The sequence below is a fragment of the Bubalus kerabau genome, chromosome 1 (genome assembly GCF_029407905.1).
Source record: "Bubalus kerabau isolate K-KA32 ecotype Philippines breed swamp buffalo chromosome 1, PCC_UOA_SB_1v2, whole genome shotgun sequence".
Classification (NCBI taxonomy): Eukaryota; Metazoa; Chordata; class Mammalia; order Artiodactyla; family Bovidae; genus Bubalus; species Bubalus kerabau.
In genome coordinates, this window is record NC_073624.1 from 274,774,344 (window position 1) to 274,786,525 (window position 12,182).

General features: G+C 41.5%; 1 long non-coding RNA gene across 1 annotated transcript; it reads right to left on the reverse strand.

Annotated features, from left to right (window-relative positions):
• Positions 1–5,263: 5,263 nt before the first annotated feature.
• LOC129640649 (uncharacterized) lies at positions 5,264–11,640 on the reverse strand. The gene is made up of 2 exons (XR_008708909.1): positions 11,181–11,640; positions 5,264–6,113 (listed from the first exon to the last, which is right to left on the reverse strand). It is a non-coding gene; the product is annotated as an uncharacterized LOC129640649 (long non-coding RNA).
• Positions 11,641–12,182: the final 542 nt, after the last annotated feature.

A 12,182-nucleotide genomic window follows, 5' to 3' on the forward strand; every position in this document is an offset into this window, starting at 1 on the left:
AGTGGATTGCCATTTCTTACTCCAGGGGATCTCCCCAACCCAGAGATGGAGCCTGTGTCTCTTGAACTGGCAGACAGATTTTTTTTTTTACCACTGCACCATCTGGAAAGCACCAAAACGTATAGAAACACATATGAACATATAAATGTGTTAAAATATTAAAAATATATAAAATTCACAAACACACAAACTTTTTTCATTTTGCCTAGGGCTTCAAAATGGTTTGTTCAGACACTAGTGACTAAATTGCTGGGAGTCTTAACGTGAATTCAGGTAGTAGCACACAACTGTATTAGCAGAATTGTATATTTTTCACCATCAGGTACTTGTAGAAAAAGAAAAACCATATTGAAATATGAGTATCTTCAATAAGGCAGATTAAATCTTTATTCTAGAATACACACGCTTTTAGTATTGTGCATGACAAATTGGGAGGTATGATTAATGCACTGCATATCAAATTATTACTGTTGTATCCAAGAAGAAAAATAAAACTTGTGTCATTATTTGAGTTGTACGATAAACTGCTGCTGCTGCTAAGTCGCTTCAGTCGTGTCCGACTCTGCGCAACCCCATAGACGGCGGCCCACCAGGCTCCCCCGTCCCTGGGATTCTCCAGCCAAGAACACTGGAGTGGGTTGCCATTTCCTTCTCCAATGCATGAAAGGAAAAAGTGAAAGTGAAGTCGCTCAGTCGTGTCCGACTCTTCACGACCCCATGGTCTGCAGCCTACCAGGCTCCTCCACCCATGGGATTTTCCAGGCAAGAGTACTGGAGTGGGGTGCCATTGCCTTCTCCAAAGGATAAACTAACTGCTTTTATTATTAAATACCATTGTTTTCTCAAAACAGTGGCTAATCAATAAACCCGAATGATTCAGAGTTGGGTATTTAGCAAAATATTTCTTGAAGATTAAATGAAATGGGCCAGCGATGTGAAGGGGACAAAAATGACATGATTTATTCTCAGTGATACTATTTGATCCTCCAAAACATATTAGAATATCTGGAAAGCTTCTATGTGCCACCATTTTGTAATAAATTCCATCAAAATTTGAAAAAGCTGTGTAACTCAATGATCCAATATTTTATGAAGAACAAAGGCACAATTTTAGATTAAATATATATTCAAAGTGTAAGGTAAGCCAATGAATTTTAATATAATAGGACATGGAAAGTTCATTCATATATTTTCAGATACCATACTGTAACTAGTCTTTAAAAAAACTACTACTTTAACAATTTGGATTCACTATCAAAGCACAATTTCTAGGACTATCTGGAAAGGTTATTAAACACTTCCTTTTCAAGTCATTTATCTATTTGAGTCTTTATTTTTGTCATATACTTCAATAAAAAACAAAATATCCCAATACATGCAATGCAGAAATAAATAGGATAATCTAGTTTTCTATACAATGAGACATGGAAGAAATTTATGAAAATCCATGCTATCTTTTCTTTTAAATTATTTTTAAATATGGTTAATTTTCATAAAACATGTAACCCATTTATGTTGATGTGTAAAAGTTTATTACTATATTTAAATAAATCAAATAACTTTCTTAGTTGTATTTTTTAAGTCAAATTAAATCTTATATCTAACCATGCAGGATAGAATTGCATAGCCAGAGCACTGCAGTTGTGAGAAATTAATGTAAACAAGTAGAACACAGTTTACAAAGATGATGTTATAATATATTAAGAAATTTGTCTTAAGTCTCAAATGAAAAATGACATATTCATACGTTTTACAAATGGAATTCTCTTGGCCACTCAAGACATTAAAAGGGAGAAACTGACGGCAGGGATATAACTAAATAACTGCAAGAATCTAGGTGAGCTATGACTGGGGCCTGGACTAAGTCAGTATCAGCCAGGAAAAAATAAGTATTATCCTTAAGGGATACTTATAAGATAAATTCTTTTGGAAGGGTTTAACACAAAACTGTGTATGTTTGATGAAGAAGAAAGGGGTTTGGTGATGAGCTTGATCAGCTGGGCAGGTGATGAGAATATTATCTGAAATGTGAAAAGGTGTGGTCCAGTTGGGGTGGCTAAATAAAGTAAGCTTATGAATATGTTGAACTTGAACAGACTATGGGATAATCAGAAAAATAAAGCAGGCAAACATATATGTACATCTGATATTCCAAGGGGAGATCTGGATTTGCAGGCAAGTAATTCAAACTTACCCATTGTAAGTTTGTAAATGTGGGTATATTACTTATCTCCTTAACTATGAAATGATGGTAATTATAAATTACTGAGACATTATCTGACTATAATGAAATGAAAGCATTAGTAGCTTAGTCGTGTTCAACTATTTGTGACCCCATAGACTATAGCCCACCAGGCCCCTCTGTCCATGGAATTTTCCAGGCAAAAATACTGGAGTGGGCTTTCATTCCCTTCTCCAGGGGGTCTTCCCAATTCAGGGATTGAACCCAGGTCTCCCACGTTGTAGGCAGATTCTTTACCATCTGAACCTCAAGGGAAGCCCTTATAATAAAATCAGTTCAGTTCAGTTCAGTTGCTCAGTCATGTCTGACTCCTTGTGACCTCATGGACTCCAGTATGCCAAGCTTCCCTGTCCATCACCAACTCCCAGAGCTTACTCAAACTCCCAGAGCTTAACAAACTCATGTCCATTGAGTCAGTGATGTCATCCAACCATCTCATCCTCTGTTGTCCTCCTGCCTTCAATCATTCCAGGATCAGGGTCTTTTCAAATGAATCAGTTCTTTGCATCAGGTGGCCAAAGTATTGGAGTTTTAGCTTCAGCATCAGTCCTTCCAATGTATATTCAAGACTGATTTCCTTTAGGATGGACTGGTTGGATCTCCTTGCAGTCCAAGGGACTCTCAAGAGTCTTCTCCAACACCACAGTTCAAAAGCACCAATTCTTCAGTGCTCAGCTTTCTTTATAGTCCAGCTCTCACATCTATACATGACCACCAGAAAAACCAAATCTTTGACTAGACGGACCTTTGTTGGCAAAGTAATGTCTCTGCTTTTTAATATCTGTCTGGGTTGGGTCATAACTTTTCTAAGGAGCAAACGTCTTCTAATTTCATGGTTGCAGTAGTCATAAATTACCTAACAGAGTACCTGGCAGGTACTGTTAACTGTCCCCTCCCTCTTCTTTTGGACAAGTGTTTGGCTCAGTGGTAAAGAAACTGCCAGTGCAGGAGACACGGGTTTGATCCCTGGATTGGGAAGATCACCTGGAGAAGGAAATGGCAATGGACTCCAGTATTCTTTGTTGTGTTGTTCAGTCACTAAGTCGTGTTCAAATCTTTGCAACTTCCAGGACTGCAGCACGCCAGGCTTCCCTGTTCTTCCCTGGGAAATTCCATGGACACAGGAGCCTGGTGGGCTAGTGTCCATGGGGTCCCTAAAGAGTGGAAAACAACTTAGCAACTAAGCAGCAACAGCAATTAGAAGTCATTATGATTAAGTACAGTTGCAGGCATGGAAATGATTAAGATCACCAAGGGGAAACTTATAGATTAACAAAAGCTCTGAGGTCAAAACTCCAAACATTAACAATGTAAATGTTCTTTACAAAGAAAAACAATAATTGCTCTCACTCTAAAATGCCAGAACTGATTTTCACATAGTCCAAAGGGCATATACTAAAATAGTTTACAGTATGAGGTAAACTTTCTCAAGGCAATCTGATTCACTTCTTATTAAAGAAAAAAAAAACTTTCTTTTTTTAACTGAGCCAATATAAATTTTGCTATGCAAAGTTGTATGTGATCTTTTAAAAAAAAAAAAAACAACTTTTTCTTCTCTCCATGAGTTTTCCTTGCTTTTTTTTTTTTTTTTTTTTGGTAAACTTATTTCCTCTTTTGCTTCAGTACTAAAGACACATAGACTTCACCTATAGTTGGTATTAGCAATTCTGAGAAGGCTGTTAATGTATACTCTCTACACCGAGTCTCTGAGTACCTTGGTAAAACCCTAAGCCCTGCTTCAAATCACTGAATTTGTTATAAGTCTTTAACACGATTCTTCTGTTGAATGAAGTTCTAGCACCACTGCTCCAGATAGTCACTGTTGTGTTTTTACCCACAGAGATCCTGTTATCCTATTTTCATTTTACTTTGTGAGTAGGCTGAGTATAAATTTGAACCACTAGCTTATACGCTCTTCTTTTATGACTTCTACAATGTTTTAAAACATTTCAGTTTATATGACTTTTGACTTCCTCTATAAGATATGATCCTAGTTTAACATGTTTTATTCATTCTCTTAAGCCAGAAAATAGCATCTGAGATGTATATATACATTTATGTGGTTTATTAGAGAGTGCTCTCAGTAACTATTCCTATATGGAAAGGAGAAAACAGACTTGAGTAGAGGGAGATATTGAAATGCAAAAAAAGAAAAAAAGGGAGAGAAAAAAAAAAAGACTTCAGTCCCTCCCACGAGACACAAAGGAACTAGGAGGAACTTACATTGTTCCAAATTGAAGCAATGAGACGAGTTATTAGTACCACCACCTCAGTAGGCACTGGATTTGAGAAACTCCCAAAAATGGATATAACCTTGTGTGAGGTAGGCTTTATCAGCAAAAGCCAACTTCTGACTGAGTATGCTGTGAATTATCAAAAGCAGGACTTCCCCATTGACTCAGTGGTAAAGAAACTGCCTCCAATGAAGGAGATACGGGTTTGACCTCTGGTTTACAAAGATTCCCTGGAGAAGGAAATGGCAACCCACTCCAGTATTCTTGCCTGGGAAATCTCATGGACAGAGAAGCCTGGGGGGCTACAGTTCATGGGCTCACAAAAGAGTTGGACACAACTTAGTGACTAAAATCAACAGCCACAAAAACCCTGGCAGTAGCTAAAAATGAGTGTCTCCATCCTAAACATAGGATCTGAATGGAGAAGTATAGAATCCACTATAGAATTAACAGATAAAAGTTGATTTCTGTACTGTTTGCCTTTATAGACACATTCATTCACTTCTTATAAAAGTATTGCCCAAGAACAGAAAAAGTAGGAAAAGGGAAGAGTTTAGAGAGTAAGAAAATATTAGAGAAAATAAAGACTACAGAGGAGAAAGATTCACAGCCATAAAACACAGAGTTTTAGATTTTTCCTTTATCCATCTTTTGTCGATTAAAATGCTTAAGCGTTTGTAATTTCTGTTTAAAAACTGGTTAATCAAAGGTATTGCACGTGATAATGTTGAAGAAGTGTGCAATTTCCTCGGTTCTGTTTCATCACAGCAAAGATTTGAAACTGTGGACCAGTGTTAAAGCTCCATTACAGCTCAGTTTTATTAGAGAAAACAAAGAATAGTACACCCTTGAGGTGTGAGGGTGGGGTGACCCCAAAGGAGAAGCCTCAATCCTTCAAGGCTTCCTCTTTTTGTACATTTGCCTCCTCCCCCCTGAGCCTGCCATATGCAAATTGGGCTAGTCAAGAAGGCGGACTGTTTGTTTCAGCTGAAGTTCTCACTTCAGTCCATGGATTTCATTTTGTTCCATTTTCGCGGGTTTTTTCCTTTCTTTGTCTTTTAGCCACCACCATTTTGGATTCCTATTCTAGCTACCTAACATTCCACCCTCAAGGGATGGGAGGCCCAAATCTTTGGGAATACGGTTGTTGAGCTTTCTCTGGCTACTTCCTCTTAAGCTGGGATGAGGAGGAGTACTGGGCCTCCCCCTCTTGCTAGTTGAGCCTCAGAGTCTTTATAGAGATGTCCATTTAAGGCTGTCCAGTCCATCCTAAAGGAGATCAGTCCTGGGTGTTCATTGGAAGGACTGATGTTGAAGCTGAAACTCCAAGACTTTGGCCACCTGATGCGAACAGCTGACTCATTGGAAAAGACCCTGATTTTGGGAAAGATTGAGGGCAGAAGGAGAAGGGGATGACAGAAGATGAGATGGTTTGATGGCATCATCGACTCGATGGATGTGGGTTTGGGTGGACTCCGGGAGTTGGTGATGGACAGGGAGGCCTGGAGTGCTGCTGTTCATGGGGTCACAAAGAGTCAGACATGACCGAGTGACTGAACTGAACTGATCTAAGGCTGAGTGATATTTTCCGTAGTTGACTCAAGTTTTTTAAATCCTTGTTGTGCTAGCTTGTTGACCTGAGCATAGAAAAAATGGGTTAGACAATTGATAATATATGGAACAATCATAAGCAGCATCAATATGGTGATAACAAGGATTAGTAGGGGGCAATGCTGCTGCTAAGTTGCTTCAGTCGTGTCTGACTCTGTGTGACCCCATAGACAGCAACCCACCAGGCTTCCCCATCCCTGAGTTCTCCAGGCAAGAACGCTGGAGTGGGTTGCCATTTCCTTCTCCAATGCATGAAAGTGAAAAGTGAAAGTGAAGTCACTCAGTCCTGTCCGACCCTCAGAGACCCCATGGACTGTAGCCCACCAGGCTCCTCCATCCATGGGATTTTCCAAGCAAGAGTACTGGAGTGGGGTGCCATTTCCTTCTCCAAGTAGGGGCAATAGCCAACTCCAAAGTCCCCCTCACTAGGAGAAGGATCCTCCAAAGAGAGACTGTAGCCATCCTGACAACTCTCTAGCTCATTCTTTGAGATCCTGGAGGATCTGATGTTTTTTCTTGAGGACTGTGAGACTTTTGTCAACTTAGCTGGAGTTATTTACCCAGAAACAACACATCTCATTCAAGGTGGTTCAAGTTCCTCCACCTTTAGGGATCAGGAGATCTATCTCCTGTCTATTTTGGAGCACAACCCCTGCCAAGCTGTGTGGCCTCTTTAGAGCTATCCTGAGAAATCTTATCCCCAGAAACTTATTTTTTGGGGTGTTCATTAGAATGGCACTCAGTTATAGTTGGGAATAGGTTGCTGAGATCTCCCAGGGGCTCACAGGTGTACTGAGTGTCCTCTTCTGTTTTCTTCCATGGCTTGAATCCAGGAGTCATGCCCTGGTACCTTGACTGCCGTGGGGGCAGAAAGTATTACAGGGTAGAGGCCCATTCATGTGGACTGGAGTTGAGCCTTTGGGACCCAGACCCAGACTTCCAGACTTTAATTAGGACTTGAGTCCCTGGAGCATATAGTGGTTGCTCTTTAGAATCTTTTAGGTCTTGGTTGACACCCCACAAGAATATAACTTGTTGAAATTGCCCAGTGGCCATGGTATAAGACCAGAGGGTTTGAGCCTCTGAATCTAGAGAGGTAATTGACATAAACAAAAGGTCTTCCATATAGCATCTCATAAGGACTAAGGCCAACCTGTTCCTTTGAAGCAATATGGGTGAGGAGGAGAGCTATTGGTAAAGTCTCCTTCCAACCCAGGGAGGTCTCCTGGGTTATCTTTTTTATCACTGATTTTAAGGATCTGTCGGCTCTTTCTACTTTTCCTGAAAACTGAGGCCTCCAGGCACAATGGAGATAAGTTATGCCCAATGCTTTAGAGAACACTTGGGTGACCTTAGAAGTAAGTAATGTCCCATTGTCACTTTGTAATGCTCTGGGCAGACCAAATCTCGGAATGATTTCATGGAGCTGTTTTTTGTTTTTTGTTTTTTTTTTTAACCATTTCCTCAACCTTCCCAGTCCAGGTGGGAAAGCCTTCACTCCATCCTGTGAATGTATCTATCATGACTAGTAGGTATTTATACCCTTGAGGAACTGGCATCTGGGTGAAGTCCATCTGCCAGTCCTCTCCTGGGTAGGACCCACTCCGTGGGATGGGCTGCACCAGCTGGGATTGCCCTGCTTGGGGGTTGTTTAATTGGCAAGTGGACAAGAGGAGACCATTTGCCTTTTAGTCCTTTGGAGGCCTGTTCCTCTGAAGGACCTTTCTAATAATCTTTGGAGGATTGCTGCTGCTGCTGCTAAGTCACTTCAGTTGTATCCGACTCTGCGTGACCCCATAGGTGGCAGCCCACCAGTCTCCTCCATCCCTGGGATTCTCCAGGCAAGAATACTGGAGTGGGCTGCCATTTTCTTCTCCATCTTTGGAGGGCCTTCTACCCTTAATGTGTGGTGCCATGTAAGGAGTTAACCAACCTCCAATGGAGGTTCACAGGCAGAAAAAGGAGTCCCTCCTTTTGGAACCACCCCATATGATCATCTTGAAAGCCCTAACTCTTAGCTTTAAGAGTCTCACCTTCAGTATATGAAGGAGTTTCTGGCAAATTCGTCTGTGGAACTAAGGTGGCAACCCCTATGAGGTCATTGTTCTGTAATGCTGCTCTCTTAGCTGTCTGATAAGCTGCTTGGTTCCCTCATGCCACTTCCGTGCTCCCTTTTTGGTGTCCTTTAGAGTGAGAGACTGATACCTCAGTGGACAGATGGACTGCCTCCAAGAGCCTAACGATTTTGTCACCGTATTTGATTGGGGACCCTCGGGTGGTCAAGTGGCCTCTTTCTTTCCAAATAGCAGCATGTTCATGTAGCACCAGAAAGGCATACTTGGAGTCAGTGTAAATGGCTACTCTTTTCCCCTTTCCCAGCTCTAGAGCTTGAGTCAGGGCTATGAGCTCAGCCAATTGGGCTGAAGTAACTGGTGGCAAAGGCTTAGTTTCTATGTTCTCAAACTTGGAGACTACTGCATATCTGGATCTTCTTTTTCTATCCAAGACAAAGTCACTTCCATCAATGTACTAAATTTCCTCAGGATTGGTCAGAGGAACTTCTGACAATCCCTCTTGTGGTTTTGTCCAGTGGTTCAAAGATTCAAGGCAAGAGTGAAAGGGGAGAGAGCCCTCGGGGGCAGGCAGGAGGGTAACTGGGTTAAGAACCTCACATGAGATCCAGTCAGGCCTGGCTTTTCCATCAGCACTACTTGATATCTCAGGATCCTTTGATCAGATATCCATGAATGGCCTCTCCATTTTACTGTTTCACTTGGTGGCTGGTAAAAATGGTTAGTTTGCCCCCAAGAGAGAGTTTTAAAGCATATTCTACCAGGACTGAAAAAGGTGCAAGATTTCAAAATCATGGAAAGATCTGTTCCCAATAAGGCAGCATGACACTCAGGGACCACCATAAACTGGTGAGAAAATATTTGTCCATCCTAACAACAAGGGAGTGCTTGGGTGAGTCTTTTTGTAATTGTTTTTCCTGTAACGCCCAAAATGGCACAGGTTTGGAAGGAGAAGACTCCAGAGTAGGAGGTCAGGACAGAGTAGGTAGCCCCTGTGTCAACCAAGAAATTCTCAGAGCTACCTGCCACATCCAGTTTCACACTTGGCTCAAGCCAATGAACATTCAGGACTGATCTTTAGGATGGACTGGTTGGAGTTCCTTGCAGTCAAGAGTCTTCTCCAAACACCACAGTTCAAAAGCATCAATTCTTCAGCACTCAGCTTTCTTTAGTGACCACATCCATACATAACTACTGGAAAAACCATAGCTTTGACCAGACCTTTGTTGGCAAAGTAATGTCTCTGCTTTTGAATATGCTATTTAGGTTGGTCATAACTTTTCTTCCAAGGAGTAAGTGTCTTTTAATTTCATGGCTTCAGTCACCATCTGCAGTGATTTTGGAGCCCAAGAAAATAAAATCTGACACTTCTTCTATTGTTTCCCCATTTGTATGCCAGGAAGTGCTGGGACTGGTTGCCACAATCTTATTTTTCTGAATGTTGAGTTTTAAGCCAGCTTTTTCACTCTCATCTTTCACTTTCATCAAAATTCTCTTTAGTTCTTCTTTGCTTTCTGCCACAAGGGTGGTGTCATCTGTGTATCTGAGGTTATTGATTTTTCTCCTGGCAATCTTGATTCCAGCTTGTGCTTCATCCAGCCTGGCATTTCACATGATGTACTCTGCATATAAGTTAAATAAGCAGGGTGACAATATACAGCCTTGAAGTACTCCTTTCGCAATTTGGAACCAGTCTGCTGTTCCATGTCCAGTTCTAACTGTTGCTTCTTGACCTGCATACAGATTTCTCAGGAGGCAGGTAAGGTGGTATTCCCATCACTTTAAGAATTTTCCACACTTTGTTGTGATCCACACAGTCAAAGGCTTTGGCATAGGCAGTAAAGCAGAAGTTGATGTTTTTGCTTTTTTGATGATCCAATGGATGTTGGCAATTTAATTTCTAGTTTTTCGCATCAGGTTGGCAAAGTATTGGAGTTTCAGCTTCAGCATCAGTCCTTCCAAAGAACATTCAGGACTGATTTGCTTTAGGATTTACTGGTTTGATCTCCTTGCAGTTCAAGGGACTCTTAAGAGTCTTCTCCAACACCACAGTTCAAAAGCAGCAATTCTTCAGTGCTCAGCTTTCTTTATATTCCAACCTTCACATCCATACATGACTACTGGAAAAACCATAGCTTTAACTAGATGGACTTTTGTTGGCAAAGTAATGTCTCTTCTTTTTAACATGCTGTCTAAGTTTGTTTAGAGGAACCAGAGATCAGATTGATCCAAGGCACTATGCAAAGACCAAGGAGTTGGTGGTTCCCCAGTTTTTGGAGTAGTCCTCCCGCTCATTAGCATATGAAATCACCCAGCTCACAAAAACTAACCACACCACATTTCATGGCCACTCCACTCACTCTCTGTGATGGACCATACTCTTGGAGTGTGCTTCTCTCTGAATCCAAACAAATCTACCTCTTACTTATTGCTCTGTCTCTCACTGAGATTTTTTTTTTGCAATGAGATGTCAAGAACCTGAGCTTCATTAGGTCCTGAAGCCAGGCAACATGGGCTTTGTCCAGCTTGAATCCCTGCCAGACACGACTGAGTGACTAAGCACAGCATAGAGTCCCAACTGGGTAAACAGTTTCAAACAAAACTTTCAGAAATAGAGAGATGATGACCTGCCCAATACTTTGTAAACAGTGGCATAGATGGAGAGAGGAACTGAAGGATGGGAGGAAAAAGCAGTGAGAAAATAATGCTGAGGAACCGCTTTCATAATTTGCCGGGAAAACTGCTAAATGCCTGACCTGTACCCACGATTTTCATTGGCCTGATCCTTGGCACAAAGGAGATTAAGGACAGCAGAACCCTCACCCCCTTGGGCAACAGCTACTAAGGCTCAGCAGATAGTGGAGCCTTCAGGACACACGGGGGAGTGCCCCTGCCAGAGTCCCTCAGTTGCACCCCTGCTGTTCACAGGGGGTTCGAGGAAACAAGAAACAAGAGATTGTAAAGGAATTAAGATTTTGTTAGCCGTATGTCCTTCCAGCCATAGGGGTGAGGACCTCCTACCTTAACTGGAGGTCTTCTGGAATCTGAGACTGAGCTGCGTGAGCTTTCTGTCGAGTTCCTTTTTTGTTGTCCTGGTTTCCAGCACGCTGGGCTTCTTGTCACATCCACTGCACTGGGTTTCCTTTGCCTTCAGTATCCACCACGTGAGCTTTCACCGAGCTGGGCTTCTGCTGTGCTTGGTATCCACCTTGCTGGGGCAGAGTTTAGATTGTTTCAGCCAGGTTACATCCAGAGCCCGGCACCAGATATGTCCAGGAAGTGTGTCATTTCCTCAGTTCTGTCTTGCCACAGCAAAGATTTGAAATGGCAGACCAGTATTACAGCTCGGTTACAGCTCAGTTTTATTAGGAAAAATTAAGCATAGTACACCCTCGAGGAGTGAGGGTGGGCCGATCCCAAAGGAGAGGCCTTAATTCTTCCGGGCTTCTTCCTTTTACACATTTGTCTCCTCCCCCCTGAGCCTGCCTTATGCAAATTGGGCTACCCAAGAAGGCGGATCATTTGTTTCACCTGTTCTCACGCTGGTGCACGGATTTCCTTTTGTTCCATTTTTACAGGTTTTTTCCTTTCTTTGTCTTTTAGCCCCCACCTTTTTGGACTCCTTTCTCCTATTCTAGCCACCTAACAACAACATTTCAGTATTAAGATGTGTTTCAAAATCTAGTTTTATTCAATATGATTATTTTGAAAGTAGTGTTCACAAGTGAGCAAGTCGTTAGTTGCTCCCAAATAGAGAGAAGCTTTTTTCATGAGTATTATGTTTCATTTCTCTTGCTTTTTAAGATTTTATGTGTTTGCTTCACTTGAGCATTGGTTACCAAATTTAAGTGAGATTTGTATATATAGCTATATTCATTAGTACTTTCATTAATTTAATAATAAATCAACAAACATGTTGTAACTACAATAAGTAAAGTTCTATGTTGGGTTCAGCAGATACAATATTGCAATCAGCTGACACAGACCACAAATCCCTGCTTCAATTGCAGTGATTCCCAACCT